The following is a 15,961-nucleotide window of genomic DNA, read 5'->3' as shown; positions in this document are numbered from 1 at the left end:
CGATTATGTTCAGTTACTCCCCATGGCAGTGTGGTACAATAGTTAAGTTCACAGGCTCTGGATCAGAGCAAACCAGGTTCTGAAATTCAACTCCAACACCACATGCCACAGCATGGTCTGAACTTAGCTCTGGGACTCAGTTAAACATAAGTAATATAATATATACTTTACGGTGTTTTTATGACAATTCAATGAGATAATGCATAGAGAACCCTCAGCATATCTCAGGATATAGTAAGCACCCAATAAATGTTAGTTTTACGAAGGTGTCTTACATGAGTCAGGATCGGCCAAGGTATGCTACAGGAACAAGTAACCTTAAAACGTTGCTTCTTACAAAAACGAGGATATTTGTCCGTCTGCTAAATAGCTCTTGTAGCCCAGTGGAGAGCCAACTCCATCTTGCTTTCTCCGGGAACCCGCTGGACTAGGGGCTGTCATTGCAACGTCAGCACTCATCATGGCAAAGGCGACAGTGGTCAAACAAGACGTGGCTCTTAAAACTTCTGCCTGAAAGTGACTCACATCTCTTTCCTGTGCATTTCACTGGTGTAAGTCACAAGGCAGGGTCCGACTTCAATGGGGCAAAATAATACTAATAATACTAATAATTCTCTCTCAGGGAGGCGAGGGAAAGAAACAGTTATAAGTCTTGCATTTATTTTTGTTTTCCATCATCAGTTATTCGACTGATACATCTTTCGTATTCCTCAGAACATAGCACATAGTAGGAAGCAAATACATATTTTATTGGTGGATTGTAGGTATTCACCATGTCTGTGCCATTTAAATTGAGTGATTAAAAAAGAAATTTCTTGGTATAGCAAGCGTCTCGAATGTCAGCTGATGAATTGTCAGCAACGGATCCAGGATCCCTGTTCCCTTAAAGCAAATGAAACATCCACCAGGCACACATGCTTAACCTGAGTAGACCCCAAGCCCACGTTTGCCTCAAGATTTCTTCTTAGAGTCATGTTTTACTTCTTTTTCTGCAAAATATTGCTGCCATTTTTACATTTAGATCCCCAAGTTCAATGCACACAGAATTCTTTATTCTTCCTGGATCTTGGCAATTAGGACCTGATGCCTTCAAGTTACCTTGGGGATAAACATGTGGCCCGGACATCTGGGCACCCAGTAGATACAGCTTCCTGCTGTTATAAAAGATGATTCTTCATTTAAATAAATAAGTGTCCGAGAGAGATGTGGAGAGTCCAACAGTGGAAGTCTTTAAAGAAAATAAAACCTAATCCCCCAGGAAATTTTGGGCATCTCTCTAACTATTCATTATTATCAATGATCTTGCCCTGGTTTTATTCCTAACCTTGAGTATGTTCCTTTCAAATCATTTGCAATCTTGAAACTTAGAGCCAAAATTCCTTCCTGAGACATAATTATGGCTCCAGTGCTTATGTGGCTCCACCAGGTATTGCTGCCCCTGGAGTCTTTCTTCTGCCAACAGCAGATTAGGCCTCTATAGGGAGAGTCTTTGCTTTTCAAGAGTTTCCTCTCTGAGTTCACAGTGATCAGATGTCTCACAAGACGGAACCCCCACGATCTCCCATTGCAGCACTAGGAGAGCGTTTCCGGGGGGGAGGGGAGGGGAGCTATCTTCCTTCAAGTCCCCTACTCATAACTTTCCTTTTTCTTTATCCACAGGGCAGACCCAAAAGGGAGCCCGAGTGCCAGAGCCACGTAGTGCTGCGGGCCGGGGTGGCGGAGAGCCAGGGGGCCATCCAAGGTCTGCATAAAATGAAACGATGACACCCTATGCGCAAACCCACGCTTTCCTTCCTTCCTTCCTTCTTACCTTCCTTCTTTCATTCTTATCAATATTTTATTGAATTATGAGTAAACCAAAATTTAAATGGAATCCCTTCAGCAGCCAGCTCGTTTACAACCTGACTTTGATACAGACTGCCTGCTTTTAAAAGCTACACGTCTCTTTCCAGTGCAAGCCTGTAGCAAAATATATCACTACTTAAATGTACTTGTAACTATCTTACTCTCTGTTGCAAGTCAGGAGAGCTGGAATTAAGAACTTTCTACTTTGTTTTTACTCTAAGATCCTCGGAGATTAACATAGAAGTTCTCCAATAAATAATTGTGGGATGAAAGCATGAATGAATAGCATGGTGGTAGGCAAGTATCGGACCCAGGCAACTTCTTGGGTTCCAAACACAGTTCCACACTTACTATGTAACTTTTCTTTGCCTCCGTTTTCTTATCTATGAAATGGGCTCGATACTACTTGGCTTAGTCAGGGCTCAGCTTCAGGTAACATAAAGCACTCCATATATTTTAAGCAGAAAAAGACTGAATACAGGAAATCAGGTGCTCAAAAGAATGTTGAATGATGGGAGGAGCAGACTCTAAAATCAGCCTCGACAAATAAGTTCCAAAATACTGAGCTACTAAGACAACTCCTACATTTGCCAGTCAAAAAGCCGAAGAAACAGAAGGTCGCTGTCCCAAGTGCTGATTTCAGGATCATATCACCTTCGATGTAGCCCAAGGATCTGGGATCCACCAGAACACCTGAAATACAGCCATCTAACAGCTACCGTCACAACTATGGATTCCAAGGTCAACGGGACCTGCCCTGTGAAAATGGATGGCTCATTTACCTCTCTTTACCTCTTCAACCCATCAAGGAGGCCAAGTTTCAAGAAATCGGATTGGATGAACCAAAATCAGGTCCAGGGTACGGCCACAAAGCACACTGGGAAGTGCAGCTTTCAGGGTCTCAGCAGCTGCACATGAGAAGCAATCTTAGAAGGGCCCAGGGGGCACTGAGCAGGCCAGGCGTGGGGTCCCTGTAGGATGTGAGCGACAGTGTTTATGAAAGTGCTTAGCACAGCGCCTGGCCCACGATGCGCACTCTGATTGTTCGCTGCTGTTACCGTTTTATGTAGGAAGCTATATCACCTTGGCTTGAATGGGCACCTTTCATACATATTTAGTGAGCACATAGAGTGGCAAGTTTAATCAACGAGCCCCACCAAATTTCACTGTTATATTTAGTGCTGAACTTTGGCCGGCTTGGTGCAGCCCTGCGGCCCCACATTCCCGGCTCCCCCGCCCCCCAGCTCAGAGTCGCGGGCCCCCTCCGGCCCCCCACAGCCCCCCTCCCGGAGTCCACGGGATGGGCCGTTGGCTCGTGGTCCAAGCTGCGTGGCCTGTGGAGCCCTCTCCAGCTGCCGTCCTGCAGGCGTGCGTGTTTCCTCTGGGTGGGGTTGCTCGTTCCAGCAGCCGTTTCACTCCTCTCTCCTCGGCCAGGTGTCTTTCCCCCTCTGGGATCAATTCCAGTCCCCTCGCCTCCTTTTACTTGTCCTCTGGGCAAGTCCTCTGAGGACGTTTCTCTCCTGCCAGACGGGTCAGTCCACAATATTTTGGGTGGAACCTACCAGTTCCTATGCTGTGCCCTGTAGGTGAGCAGTATTCAAGCTCTCGAGGAAACTACGGTTTCTCTAAGGCCTGTGTGGAGGGACCTAACCCATACTTTGGTTGGGAATCATGGAAGGTGTCTCAGAAAATAAAAGTATAAACTGAGACCTGAATACAGAGCACTGAATGGGAATTAGCCAGTGACGTTGGCTTAGGGCATCAAAGCGGACTCTATGGAAAGAAAGAAATATATCTTCCCTCCACGGCACCCCGCCCGGTGAGACAGTGAGCAGGGTGCCACGTCAGGTTCTCCGCTGTGGGTAAAGCACAGAGCCCTGCTTGCCTCGGAGCACTGTTGCCCGCCGTTGAAAGCAGTTTGGCGGGGCTGCCCCTCCTGGCCCAGTTGTGAGCAGATGAAACAGTCTAGGCCTTGCAGATGCTCTCCTTGAAATTTCAGTCTTGAGTGCGTTGAAAGAAAAATTGGAAAGTCTCAAGTTACAGTAGTGGTGGTGGGCTCTCAACTCTTCATTATTTTAGAATACTTTGCTTCCTGCCCTTTCTGAGATTGTTTCTTTAGCTCCCCCCCGCCCCCCCCCCTCAACCCATGTTTCCTGATAAATTTTATTTTTTTTGGCCTGAGTTGGTTGGTCTCTGTGGCTTGCAGCTAAGAAACCTTACAGGATATAGGAGGGAACATTTTTGCTAAGGAAGATTCTCTGGTAGCAGGTGGAAGTAGAAAGTAAGAGTAGAGGGCAAGGAAGGTGGAGACTAGTAAACATTAAAACTAAATAAAGCATTGGAAAGTTAGAAAAGAACAGAAGAGGGGAAATTCTGTTCAACATGGTAAAGTTGTTTGAACTGCTATAAAAACATCTGTCTCCCTAAACATTTCTCCCTAAAGCATTTTTGTGCACACACAGTGCTGAGTGTGAACAGGATTTCTGGAGGGTAGTGTGTGTACAGGGCGGCACTGGACACGGGGAAGCGGCCGGGTTCCACACGGGCATGGTCACGGCCAGGAGCAACAGCGACTCATGTGGAGCTGAGATTAATTCAAAGGCGTGGGCAGCTAAGAGCCAGAGTGCACCACGAGACTGTGAGCCTCTCTAAGGATCTTCAGACATGCTTCCAAGAGCCATAAAAAAGGAACCTGAGCCAATCTTAGCCAGGCTTTTTTAGGAGAGAATGAGCCATGAGTTGACATCTTATTGTACATTTATGCCTTTGGGAGAAAGCCTGGTGGGAGATACTCCAACATATTAATAGTAGATACTTTCATGGGATTACATGTGGTTTTTTATTTTATTCAGTGTATCTTTTCATATACATATTCCAAAATTTCTATAACAACCCGTAAGGGGAAAAATACTATTTAAAGCATGATCAAATGCACCTCGTGAGACCGCTGTGAGGTCCAAGTTACACGGCAGCAAAGCCTCTGGTGAGTGTAAAGTGTGATGATCCTTCTGTTAGCAGAGCCCGTCCTGCATGGGCGCAGCCACGGGAGCAGCCTGGCTGACCCGGCCAAGGGGCTTCATCTGTCCTTCTTCCGAGCACTGTTGTGGTAGCCTGGAGACACCTCCCACAGTCACGCCTGGCCAAGACAGCCTCCATGGCACCCAGCACACCCGCCTCCAGCCCCAGGAGGGCACAGCTGGGACAGTTCTCTACGACAGGGCCAGGCCCTCTGAGTCGGTGCTGGCTATCACAAGGCTTGCAGCACACGGAGGGGGGCCCTCCGGGGGGCCCCGCCCTGGTGAGGCCTTAGGAACAGTGGCCCAGACATTGCAGCTCCTGATCAGGGTCTGAAGTCATCTGCCCCACAGCGCAAGCCTCTGGGGGCCAGCATCGGACCCTGATACCTTTCCAACAACCTCTTTGGGGGTGGGCATCCTTAGATCTCTAGGCAGCTTTACCTATGATAGCTCAGCTAAGGTTAAGGACTTAGAAGCAACTAGTTAGTTCTAAAGATTATCCAAAGACTCGCACCTGATGAGTGGGCAGCTCAGGCCAAGTTTAAATCCCTCTCCTTTGTCGAATAGCTCCTTAGACCTTGGGGAAGAATTGTCACCTCGCTTGCATTTCTTTTTTTTCTTTTTTTAAATATATCTTTATTGATTTCAGAGAGAGGAAAGGAGAGGGAGAGAGAGAGATAGAAACATCAATGATGAGAGAGTCATTGATCGAGCCCACAACCCGGGCATGTGCCCTGACCGGGAATCGAACCCCAATCTCCTGGATCCTAGGCCGACACTCAATCACAGAGCCACGCCCGGCCGGGCCCTCGCTTGCATTTCTATGCTACTTTGTACATACTTCATTTATAGCATTTCTCACATTCTGCAAGTTTTATATATAAATGTAAAACTTTTTAATATAAGTAAATTATTTTTCTAATCTTTGCTCAAATGACTGTGAGTTCCCAGGGAACAGGGAACAAACATTGTCCACCTATGTAGTGCCCAGCACATCAGAGCCACAGTCACTGTCTATGACATAAATGATTTTCTCATCTATTCATTCTATCAATATTGATTCCATATCTGCTCTGGGCTAGGCTCCATGAGAGGCACTGGGGATGCAGCGGTGACTGAGACAAAAACCAGCCTCCGTGGAGTTTGCCTTCTAGTGGGGAAGATGTGAACACAAATACGCTGTCAGATAATAAATGTCAAATGTTGGTGAACACCCCCAAGATAAACGATGCCAGGTGGAGGGAGCATCCTTTCAGATGTGGTGGCAGAAGAGGCCTCTGCGAGATGGTCACATTCGGGCAGAGGCTGAGTGAAGTGAGAGGATGAGCAGTTCTAAAATCTGGACAGTGTGTTGTCCGTAGGAGACGCGAGAAGAAAGACTGTGAGGTGAGAGTTGCCTGTGTCTGGGGCCAGAACGAAGGCTGCACAGAGAATGCCATGAGGTGGGCTTAAGGGAGCCCCGGGAGCCAACCTGCAGGGCCAGCTGGTTGTGCAGAGGAGGCGGGAGGTGTGAGCAGGGAATGATGTGATCTGATTTCTGTCTTCGTGAGGATTAACTGGACAAGGTCAAGGGTGAAAGCAGTGAGAGGAGTTAGGAGGTGATTGTTGGACCAGAAAGGTGTGGAGGGATTTGCCTGGCATGGTCGTGCCCTGGACCATTTGGGTGGGGTGTGCTCAGGTGCGAGATACATTAGACTGTACTTTTAGGCTGTAGGAAGTAGACAGGCTCAGCTAGGAAAGAGTCCAGGGCTTGAACCAACAATGCCCAGTTCCCAGCATCACTGAGAAAACACGGGCAGGGCAGGAAATAAGCGAGGCTCACCTGTGAGAGCAGCGGAGCAGCGGAGCAGAGGGCAGGGCCTGGGGCTGGGGCGACTCCTTGAAGGGGGCTGGGGGCTGGGGAGGCTGGGGGCTGGAGGGCACCGCGACCGCCTAGCCCAGGGCCTGCCCTGCCTCCGCCTCACTCACATTCTCCCCCAGGCCCCACCAGGTGGTGCCTGGGCTGGGATTCTGGCAACGAAAAGCGCTGAGCTCTTCACCCCAGCACCAGCAGCTGCTGCATCCCCGCTGACCCCATCCCTAGGCTGAGGCCAGGGGAAAGGAAATCCCAGCAAAAGTGAGCACCCCTGCCCGAGCCAGGTCTCGTCCTCGGTGTGCTGTGGGGAAGCGGACACCCTCTGCCGTCTCCGGAAACGGGAAACAGGGGAAACGGGAAACAGGGCTGCACAGGTTTCTGGCGGGAGCTTCTCGTGCTGGGCACCAAGCCTCAGTGCTGCGCTCTCCTCGCTGAACGCGCCCTCCAGCTCCTGGTGTCCTTTTTTCCTGTTGCTGCTGCTGCCTAGAGCTGCAGGGAACAGCAGCTAAAATGCTCACGCAGGGGTCTGAGGAGACTTATCCCACTTCCATCTTAGCACCATTGAAAAGCCTGTCACGAAGGGTGCTGGGAGGTGATCCGGAGCCAGCCCAGGGAGAGGGCGCAGGACTCCGCACGGAACTGCAGCGAGCATTTCTGCCGGCCCAGCGAGGCCAGAAGGCCCTGCCTAGTAGCCAGGGCCCTCGGGAACCTGGACAAGCGCCCTCAGCGCCTCCCAGCCTTACCTCACACACTTCTTTCACCGAAAGCTTTCTCCCACCCAGCCAGTGTGTCCTCAGTGTTGTCCCCACTAGCCACACTGATTTCCTGCCTCGCCTGGCAGCCCTCCCAGCCCTCCTCAGCACCCTCAGTCCCACCCTAGCCATCTGCCTTTACTGGCCTGGCTCATGTAAGACTCACTGTGGCAGACAGAATAGTGGTCCCCCAAAGATGCCCGTGTCCCACACCTGCACGTCTGTGACTCTGTCCCTTTGCGTGGCAAAAGGGACTCTGCAGATGTGATTACCATTCAGGACTTTGAGGTGGGGAGAAATCCAGGGTTGTCTGTATGGGCCTGATGCAATCATAGGTGTCCTTAGATGAGGGATACAGGAGGCTAGAGTGGGAAAATGAGATGTGACAATGCCAGGGGTGGAGTGATGCTCTGAAGGGGGAGGGAGGAGCCACGGGCTGAGGGACACAGACAGCCTCTAGGTGCTGGATGAGGCAAGGGAACAAGTGTGCCCCTGATGCCCCTAGAAGGGATGTGGCCATACCAACACCTCAACTTCAGACTTCTGACCTCCAGAAATGTTAGCAAATACATTTGGGTCATTTGAAGCTCCTGTGTTCATGGTAATTTGTTACAGAAGCCACAGGAGAAGAGTGCATTCTTCCACTATTCTATCACGCTCTGCCTCACCTTGCGTCTCAACTAGTCTCCACGTCCTAGAAGTTCAGGGGACAGGACTCACTTGGCACCCGCTTGCCCTCAGGGTTTAGAGAAAACCACAGTGAGATGGGGGAGGGAGCGCCAGGTAAGGGTGAGTGCCTCCGGGCTGCAGCGGGTGCATCCATTGCACGCTTGATTTGCCTGGCTTGCCAACTGTTCTTCACATCCGAGGGCTTTCTTAAGGCTTCTATGGCCCAGGCACTGTGCTAGGTCTTGGGGATACAGTGGTGAGCTGGATAGGCAGGGCCCCTTCATCGGAAATTTACGGCTGGTGGGAAAGACTAACCTGCAGTAAGAGTGAGCTGTGCTTTGAGGAGCTATGGGAGCCCGGGCAATCAACTAAATTAGCCTGTAGAGTCGAGGAAAGCTCCCTGGAGGAAGTGACATTGAAAGTGAGGTCAGGAGGATGGATAAGAGTTACTTGGGTAGAGAAAGCTGAGAGGGTGACAGGATGGGGGGGTGGGTATAAGAAAGAATGCCCAAAACGACACAGAGAAAAATATTTGCACACCAAGAGGCAGATGCAACCCAAGTGTCTGCTGACAGATGGTGGATACACAAAATACGGTGCATACGTGCAATGGAATATTATTCAGCCTTGGACAGGAAAGAGAGCCTGACATAAGCTACAACAGGAGTGAACCTCCAGGACATTATGCCGAATGAAACAAGCCAGTCACAAAAAGACTAATCCCGCATGATCCACTCATTAGGTGCTTAGAGTAGTCAAATCCACGCAGACAGAAAGAACAGTTAAGAGCTGGGGAGGAGGGATGGGAGTTGTTTAATGGGCACACAATTTCAGTTTTACAAAATGAAAAGAGTTCTGTGGATGGGTGGTGGTAATAGTTGCACAACAGTGTAAATGTCCTTAGCGCCGCGGAACTGTACCCTCAAAAATGTTTAAAACGGTAAAGTTTAATTTTAAATGTTTTAACACAATTACAATATAAATTATTTAAAAAACAAAAAGCAAGGAGACTCTAACCTCTAAACACAGTGTGTAATCCTCACGAAGCATCTTCCGCCCGTGAAGGCGAGTGAGCCCCATGTCCCGCCCGGAAGCCTCCTGCTGACGAGGGTGAAGTCCCATCACCCCATGTACCCCCTAGTTGGAGGCCCTTGTCCCACCATCGTCCACTGTTCTCGGGGGCTTCCTTTCCACCACAGTGAGAGTTGCCTTGTACCCACCAAGCCTTGGTCTCCCTTATTTCTGGTGTCCCTGTAGGAGCGCCCCGAAGAGCTGGGATGTTTCACAAACAGGCCACGCTGAGGATCCTGCCGGCCCGCACGGTCTCGCCCTTGCTTTTCTGTGGCTCTCTGGACGGGATGCTCACAGTGAGTCACCGGCTTGCCCCCAGGGCAGTGGAGTTCTCCAGCATTGCAGTTAGGAGTTTCCCTAATGTTTCCTCTCGCCGAGCTCCACTGATCACCTCTCTCTGTAGCTGTGGGGAAATGGACACTTTTAGGGCCCATGCCCAGAGCAGAGGGACAGGACACGTAATCACACAGGGCTCCCTTCTCCTGCGCGGTCCACAGAGTCACTAGGAGAGATGGACGGCGTCCGGGATAGCCTCACTCTGCACCAGAGCCTCCTGTCCTGCCCAACCCTCGGAATCTGTGGGAATCTGTGGCTCATCTGCCAGGCTCATTTTCATTTGTGGAGATTTCTTTCTACAGGGTCCATTCTTTCTCCCTTCCGTGGGGACCCTTCCCCATTCAGCCCATCAGATCTATGAAGTTCAGAATTCCTAATAAACTAAAGCTCCAGAGTATCTCCCATGGAGCGCCCAGGCCTCAGGGAAATCATAGGATGTTGCGTGACACCAGTAACCATGTCCCTGAACATTGCATGACAGGTAGAGTGATTTCCTCTGCACAGAGCACAGAGAGGGCCTCCGGGGGAGTGTTGCTTAACCTCCAAGTTGTCATATTCTGGCCTCAGCCAAGCCACCCGTTTACACCGATCTGTACTACAATCGTATAAGTGTTTTCTTAGCACCTTTGAATTACATGGTGCAGGAGAACAGAGGCGGGAGAAATTGATTCTGTCTGGGGGAGGTTGTTCATGAGAAAAGAGTAGGGATGCGGCGAGGCCAGGCTCCTTGACATCAATCGAACCGCGCGCACGGTGTCGCAGAGCCCTGGCCCCGCTCCTCTCCTTGTTCACATTCTCACGTCCTGCCGCTCCCATCTCCTTCTGAAGCCCAGCGAGGCACGCAGGCGGAGGAGTCAGGACGTGGGGGGGAAGCCGTGGGCTGGAGCCGGAGGCCTGGGCTCATGTCCTGCCGCCGCCCGGGTCCTCCAGGCTCTGCCCGCTGTGTGAGCCTGGGACTGCCCTCAGGGGGGCACATCGCCGCCAGCACCTTCACTCCTTCCTTACGGGACTCTGAGGGCCAGATGGGAGGCTGTGAGAAAGTGTTTCAGAGGCCGTCTAGGGCTCTACAAATACAAAATGAGAATAAAAGGACAGTAGAACAAGAAAATCGTATTTATTATACAGTGGTAACGATAAAAACGCAGCATAAATCAGTAGACTGTGAGATGGCTGCTTACTGTCTTCCCTGAGCCTTTCTGGATGTTTGTCCCGGCCTGAAAAGCCTCGGTTTGGGGCCATAAGTCCCTGAACCACGTGTAAGGGACCGCATGAGTTATGGGTCAGGAAGACAGAGGACGTGTTCTCACACTTAGCTGTCAGGAGGGATCCTGAATGACACAAGCTTCAACAGGCTGTGCTAACTGCCCCCAAACTGAAAAGGTTTTAGAACACGCTGTATGTCAGATCCTCACTGAATTCCAGAGTCAACAACCAGTCCCTTTTCCCACTTGAACCTTCTAGAACAGGACTCCTGTAAGAGCGGGGACTGCTCCGTGCTCCCCCACCCACAGGCTTGACTGTCCCCTCTCTGTGTCCTCCCCAGAGAGGCCGCCCCCCTCGACGCAGGGGTGCTGGAGTCAGGAGGCCGTGGGAGGGGGAGACCCACGCTGCACTCAGCTAAGTGAACGAGCGGCTCACAGTGAGGCCCAGGAGGTCAGCTGCGTTGCCATGGAGTTTGTTGAATCAGACACAGAACAAGGACCTGCTGGTAAAATGCGGTGACTCCGGCTGCCTGGTTACACCCTCTCCCTGCCACAGGTGCCACTGGGAGCCCTGCTAGGGAGTCACAGGGCCTGGGCTTCCTTCTCCCGCCTGCAGAGAGTTGGGCTGCGGGGCTGGGAGAGGGGGGCCACGCTCAGGGGCAGGAGTGGGCAGACCCAGCTGGGGAGCCTGACCTTCAGTCCCTGTCGTTTGAGTGGAAACTGGGGGAATTAAGGGCAGTGAGCAAGTACGAAGCACAGAGCTAGGGCCAGCACTGCGCGTTAGAGCTAAGAGTCAGTGGCTGACCAGAGGCGGGAGGCTTGGGAGGTGGAGACCGCGGCTGGGAAGGGACCTGTAGTCAAGCCTGGCCTTGGTTGACTGTCAACTAGAGATGTGGTGCCAGGTAGGGGTGGCTGGAAGTGCACAGCCTGGTGCCAGGCCCTTCTGCACCCTCGAAACCACTTACATGCCTCTTTTGCCTTCATTTTCTCACGCCCACATTCCCACCTCCCCACACTAGATTCCCCACGCTGCTGACAAGGCTTCACAGTTAGCACCCATTTCTCAGATCTGCTGCACAAATGGGCCTGTTGTTTCACGGGAAACTTACCCTTAAGAAGAGAGCTCAGCTCTCACCCTGGGTGACACCTCCTGTTTTATCACCTGTTTTGACGAGCAGTCCCACAGACAGGCTTCCTGTGTAAGTTGCTAAGTGTTTATCACCTAAGCCCTTGCCCATGTTTTCATGGACCAACAGCCTCTAGGAAAAACCTGGGTGGATAGACGCTCATAACGACGCTTGACTCAAGGCTAGTGTTGTGTTTTATTATTGCTGATATTAAAGCTTGATAAGCAATATTCCAGTTAATTTATCATTGGCCTTCACCTCATACTTTTGCAATATTTGCAATTTTTCCCTTTCTAGTCCCCAGAAGAGAATAGCAAATATTTTACTTTATTAAGCACTTTATAGACAAGATTTAGAAAATATAAGACCTAGTATCTAGTAACTTCCCAGCGCTAGGGGTTTAGAAGCGGCTTTTTACATCTTTTGGTGTTTTTCAGTTTCTTTTGCAAGCTAGGCAGTTTTTATAGTCCAGGCCTTCTTTCTTTTCTCAATACCCAATTTATTCGCTCAGTACATCTGAGAATATGCTATATACCAGGTGCTCTTCTAGGAGCTGAACTACAGTAATAAACAGAACCATCAAAACTTGCTGTCCTCATTGGGTTTACATTCTGTTGGGAGAGACTGAGAGTAAACAAGACTGAGAGCAACTAAGTAAAATATATTGTAGTAGATGGTGTTAAGTTACTTGGAGGAAAACAAATAAGGGAGGAAATGGGGGTATAAAAATTCTGAGATGGAGGTAAACTTTGAGCTGTTTGTCTAAAAAACCTTACTGAAAAAGTGGTGTTTGAGTAGAGATCTAAAAGAAATAGAGGGGCCTGGCTCTGTGGATACCAAGAAGGGACAGTTTAGGTGGAGAGAAAAGCAAGTGCAAAGGCCCTGGAGCAGAAAGGAGCTCGTCTATCTAAGAAACAGAGCCTGTGGCTAGAGCAGAGTTGATGCCATAAAGAAAAGGGGGAGGCAGATTGTGCTGGGCTCTCTGGGCCAACGTAAGGACTTGGGCTTTTACCCTGGGCCATGGGGAGCACCAGAGGGTTTTGAGCAAGATCACTCTGATGCTGTTGTGAAAATAGAGAATAAAGGACCAAGAACAGAATCAGGGAAAATAGTTAGGAAGCGAATGCAATAGCTCAAAAGCAAGAGGTCACGGTAGCTTGGACCAAGGGAGTGCAGGTGGGGATGGTGAGAGGCGGTTGAATTCTTGGCATATTTTGAAAGCAGGGTGAGAGGATTTTGGGGGGCAGATCAGATGTGGTGAGTGAGAGAGAGGGAAGAGTCAGAGCTACGCTGAGACTTCGGACCAGAGCAATGGGGAGAGTGGGGCTGCCATCAATGGAGAAGCAGGAGGTGCGGGAGACGGTGGTGCAGGTGGAGACACCGGGACCTCCTGTTGGACGTGTTGGTTTTGCGATGCCCGTGATGGTTCCCGCAGGTCAGGGAAGCACGGGTATGCGGGCGTGGGGCAGAGGAGAATGCGCGGGGGACAGTTAAAGCCACAGGACTGAGTGGGCTCCCCAGGGCGAGGTGTGCGGGTGGAAAAGGGAGGAGCGGCGACATTGGGAGGTTGAGCAGATGAGATGAGTCAGCAAACGTGACTCTGGTCTAGACAAAGCAGCCAGAAAATTTAAAGGCAAATGAGTGACTATGGTGACCCGAAGACAAGGAAGGAAGCGTTTCAAGGAGGAGGGATCAACGGGGTCAAACGTTGCTCAAATGGTATGAGGCGTGGGAACCGGCTATCGCCGTTGGGGTGACCTTGGTAAGCGGCTTTGCCAAGTGTCAGAAGAAAGTCCTGCTTGGAGGGTGTTAAACAGAGGCGGGAGGAGGGAAATTAGAGAAAATGAACAAAGACACTATTTCAAAGGTGTTTTGCTGTAAAGGGAAAGAGAAACGGAGATGACTGCAAAAGGAGTGGGGTCAGGCTGTTTTTCTTTAAGGTGGGAGACATCGCGGCATGCACGAATGCGGGTAAGCGTGATTCAGAAGGGGGAGAGGTAAAGCTTCAAGGGAAGAGGGTGGCTACGAAAAATGTTCTTTTTAAAATGTTTTATTGATTTTTAGAGAGAGGAAGGGAGAGAGAGAAAGAGAGAGAGAGAAACATCAATCGATTGCCTCCCATATGTGCCCTGACTGGGGATGGAGCCGCAACATTTTGGTGTACAGGACGGCACTCCCACCCACTGGGCCACCCGGCCAGGCCTAAAGAAATGTTCTTGGATAGAAATCAGGAGACGGTTTCTCGTGCGTGGATGGAGCTATTAGCCTCGCTTGCATCATGGATAGTTTATGCTTCCTACTCTATAAAGCACTGGAAGTGACTTTTTATTTTTTTCCCATAAGAGGGCTTGGAAAACAGAATAACAGCTCTGGGACAGATAACTATAAGTAGTCTTTGGCCATTGAAAAACCACGGTCCAATCACCCCGGAATCCCATGGGAGGGGGGCAGCATCACTGATTAGAAACTATACTGATGGATGCAATTTGGAATAATTCAGTAGATAGAAATAAGGGGGATGCAAGACTTCTAGCTCTTTTTATCTATATCTTTCTACCACTTTGATATGAGTCATGGAAGTAAAATATTTTCTTACTAGGTATTAACCTAGTGGGTTATTTTAAACCATAGACCCAAGGGGCTATGACCACGCACGCAGTGCCTGGAACAGAGTAGTCAGGCTCTAAATACTTTTTAAAGGAATGCACACAGGAATGCACAAAAGCATGAATAAATGAATGGCATTTTGCCCTTTATTCTGATACCAACCTACAAAGGTAAACAATTGTTCCATAGATTTTTGTCTGCCTTAGAAAAATAATGTAGAATAGTCTAAGGATGTACCACAGACTTTGAAGTCAAATACATACAAGTTTGGTTCCCAGGTCACATCTCAATTAGATGTGTTCTGTAACCTATATGAGTCTTATCTGTAAAATGGGAATAGCTATAGTCCCTAACTTACAGAATTGTTGTTAAAATGGTATCATATGAAGAATATCATGTGCCTAGGAAAGTGCCTGACACATAATAGATGTTACAGAAATGCTGGCTTTAAAACAGCTCTGCTTAATGACCTTGTAAAATTCATTGACTTCTCTTCATCAATATCTTTAATTTTTCAATTTGAACCAACCCATGAGATAAGGAGTTCCAGAAGCTTCTCACCAGCTGTGAAGTTCTGCCTCTTTCTTTGAACACAAAATTATTTTTTCTGTGCCTCAGGCCTCTTCCTCCCTGCAGTTGGGTGATTACTTCTCACATTTTGGGTGACTTCTCTTTGTTTTTAGGTTTGGACTTTGGGATGGACACCTGGGGATCCGGTCTCACTTTTTATGAAGCTTTAGCCCGGAATGCGTTTCTTGGAGACACTGGGTAAAGCGGCATGAGATGCAGGACTCTGGGGCGCCTGCGGCCAGCTTTGCTGAGCGCAGAGAGCCGCCCACCAGGGCAATGAGGGGATTACTTTGTGGTTGCCTCACCCCCATCAAATCCTGTGTGACTAGAAGGGAATGTGTTTGACACCTCTTTTCAGAGGAGGTCAAGAACACTCGGCGGGGGCTGTTGCAGGCATTAAAGATGTTCTCACAGGACCTGAGCAGGCTTGTATGAGATGTTTCTCAGAAACCCAGGGCCACCTACAAGGGCTGGTGAGTAATCTGAGAGGAAATAAGCTGCTTAGAATCAGGATTCTGCACACTTTTAACAACCAAGAAAGAATGGCTTATCCACAAAGAAGCTTTGGTGGAACAAGAAGAATGAAAAAAATTGAGGAGAGACCTGCCAGAATCTAGGCAAAGGAATGCCTGACACCGGGCACTCCGGCCAGTGGGAATGGCGCTGTCCAAGTTCAAGTGGGCAGTGGGAATGGCGCGGTCCAAGTTCAAGTGGGAGACATTCTCCCCAGCAGCTCCGACAGCTTCTTCCCCCTCCCGCTGTCATCGGCAAACCCACGAGCCTCCCACTGCAAGAAACGCCCAAAGGCCCCTCTCCTGAGACCCGGAGCTCTGCTCAGGCCGTGTGGGCCACAGCTTTCACCCCACGTGAACTTTCCTGGGCTTCTTGTCAACATCCTCTGGCTCAGGCG

Source organism: Miniopterus schreibersii (assembly GCF_964146895.1).
Source record: "Miniopterus schreibersii genome assembly, chromosome: 12".
In the NCBI taxonomy this organism is placed as follows: Eukaryota; Metazoa; Chordata; class Mammalia; order Chiroptera; family Miniopteridae; genus Miniopterus; species Miniopterus schreibersii.
The sequence above is the reverse complement of the archived record's forward strand: the minus strand, read 5'-3'. Positions refer to the sequence as shown.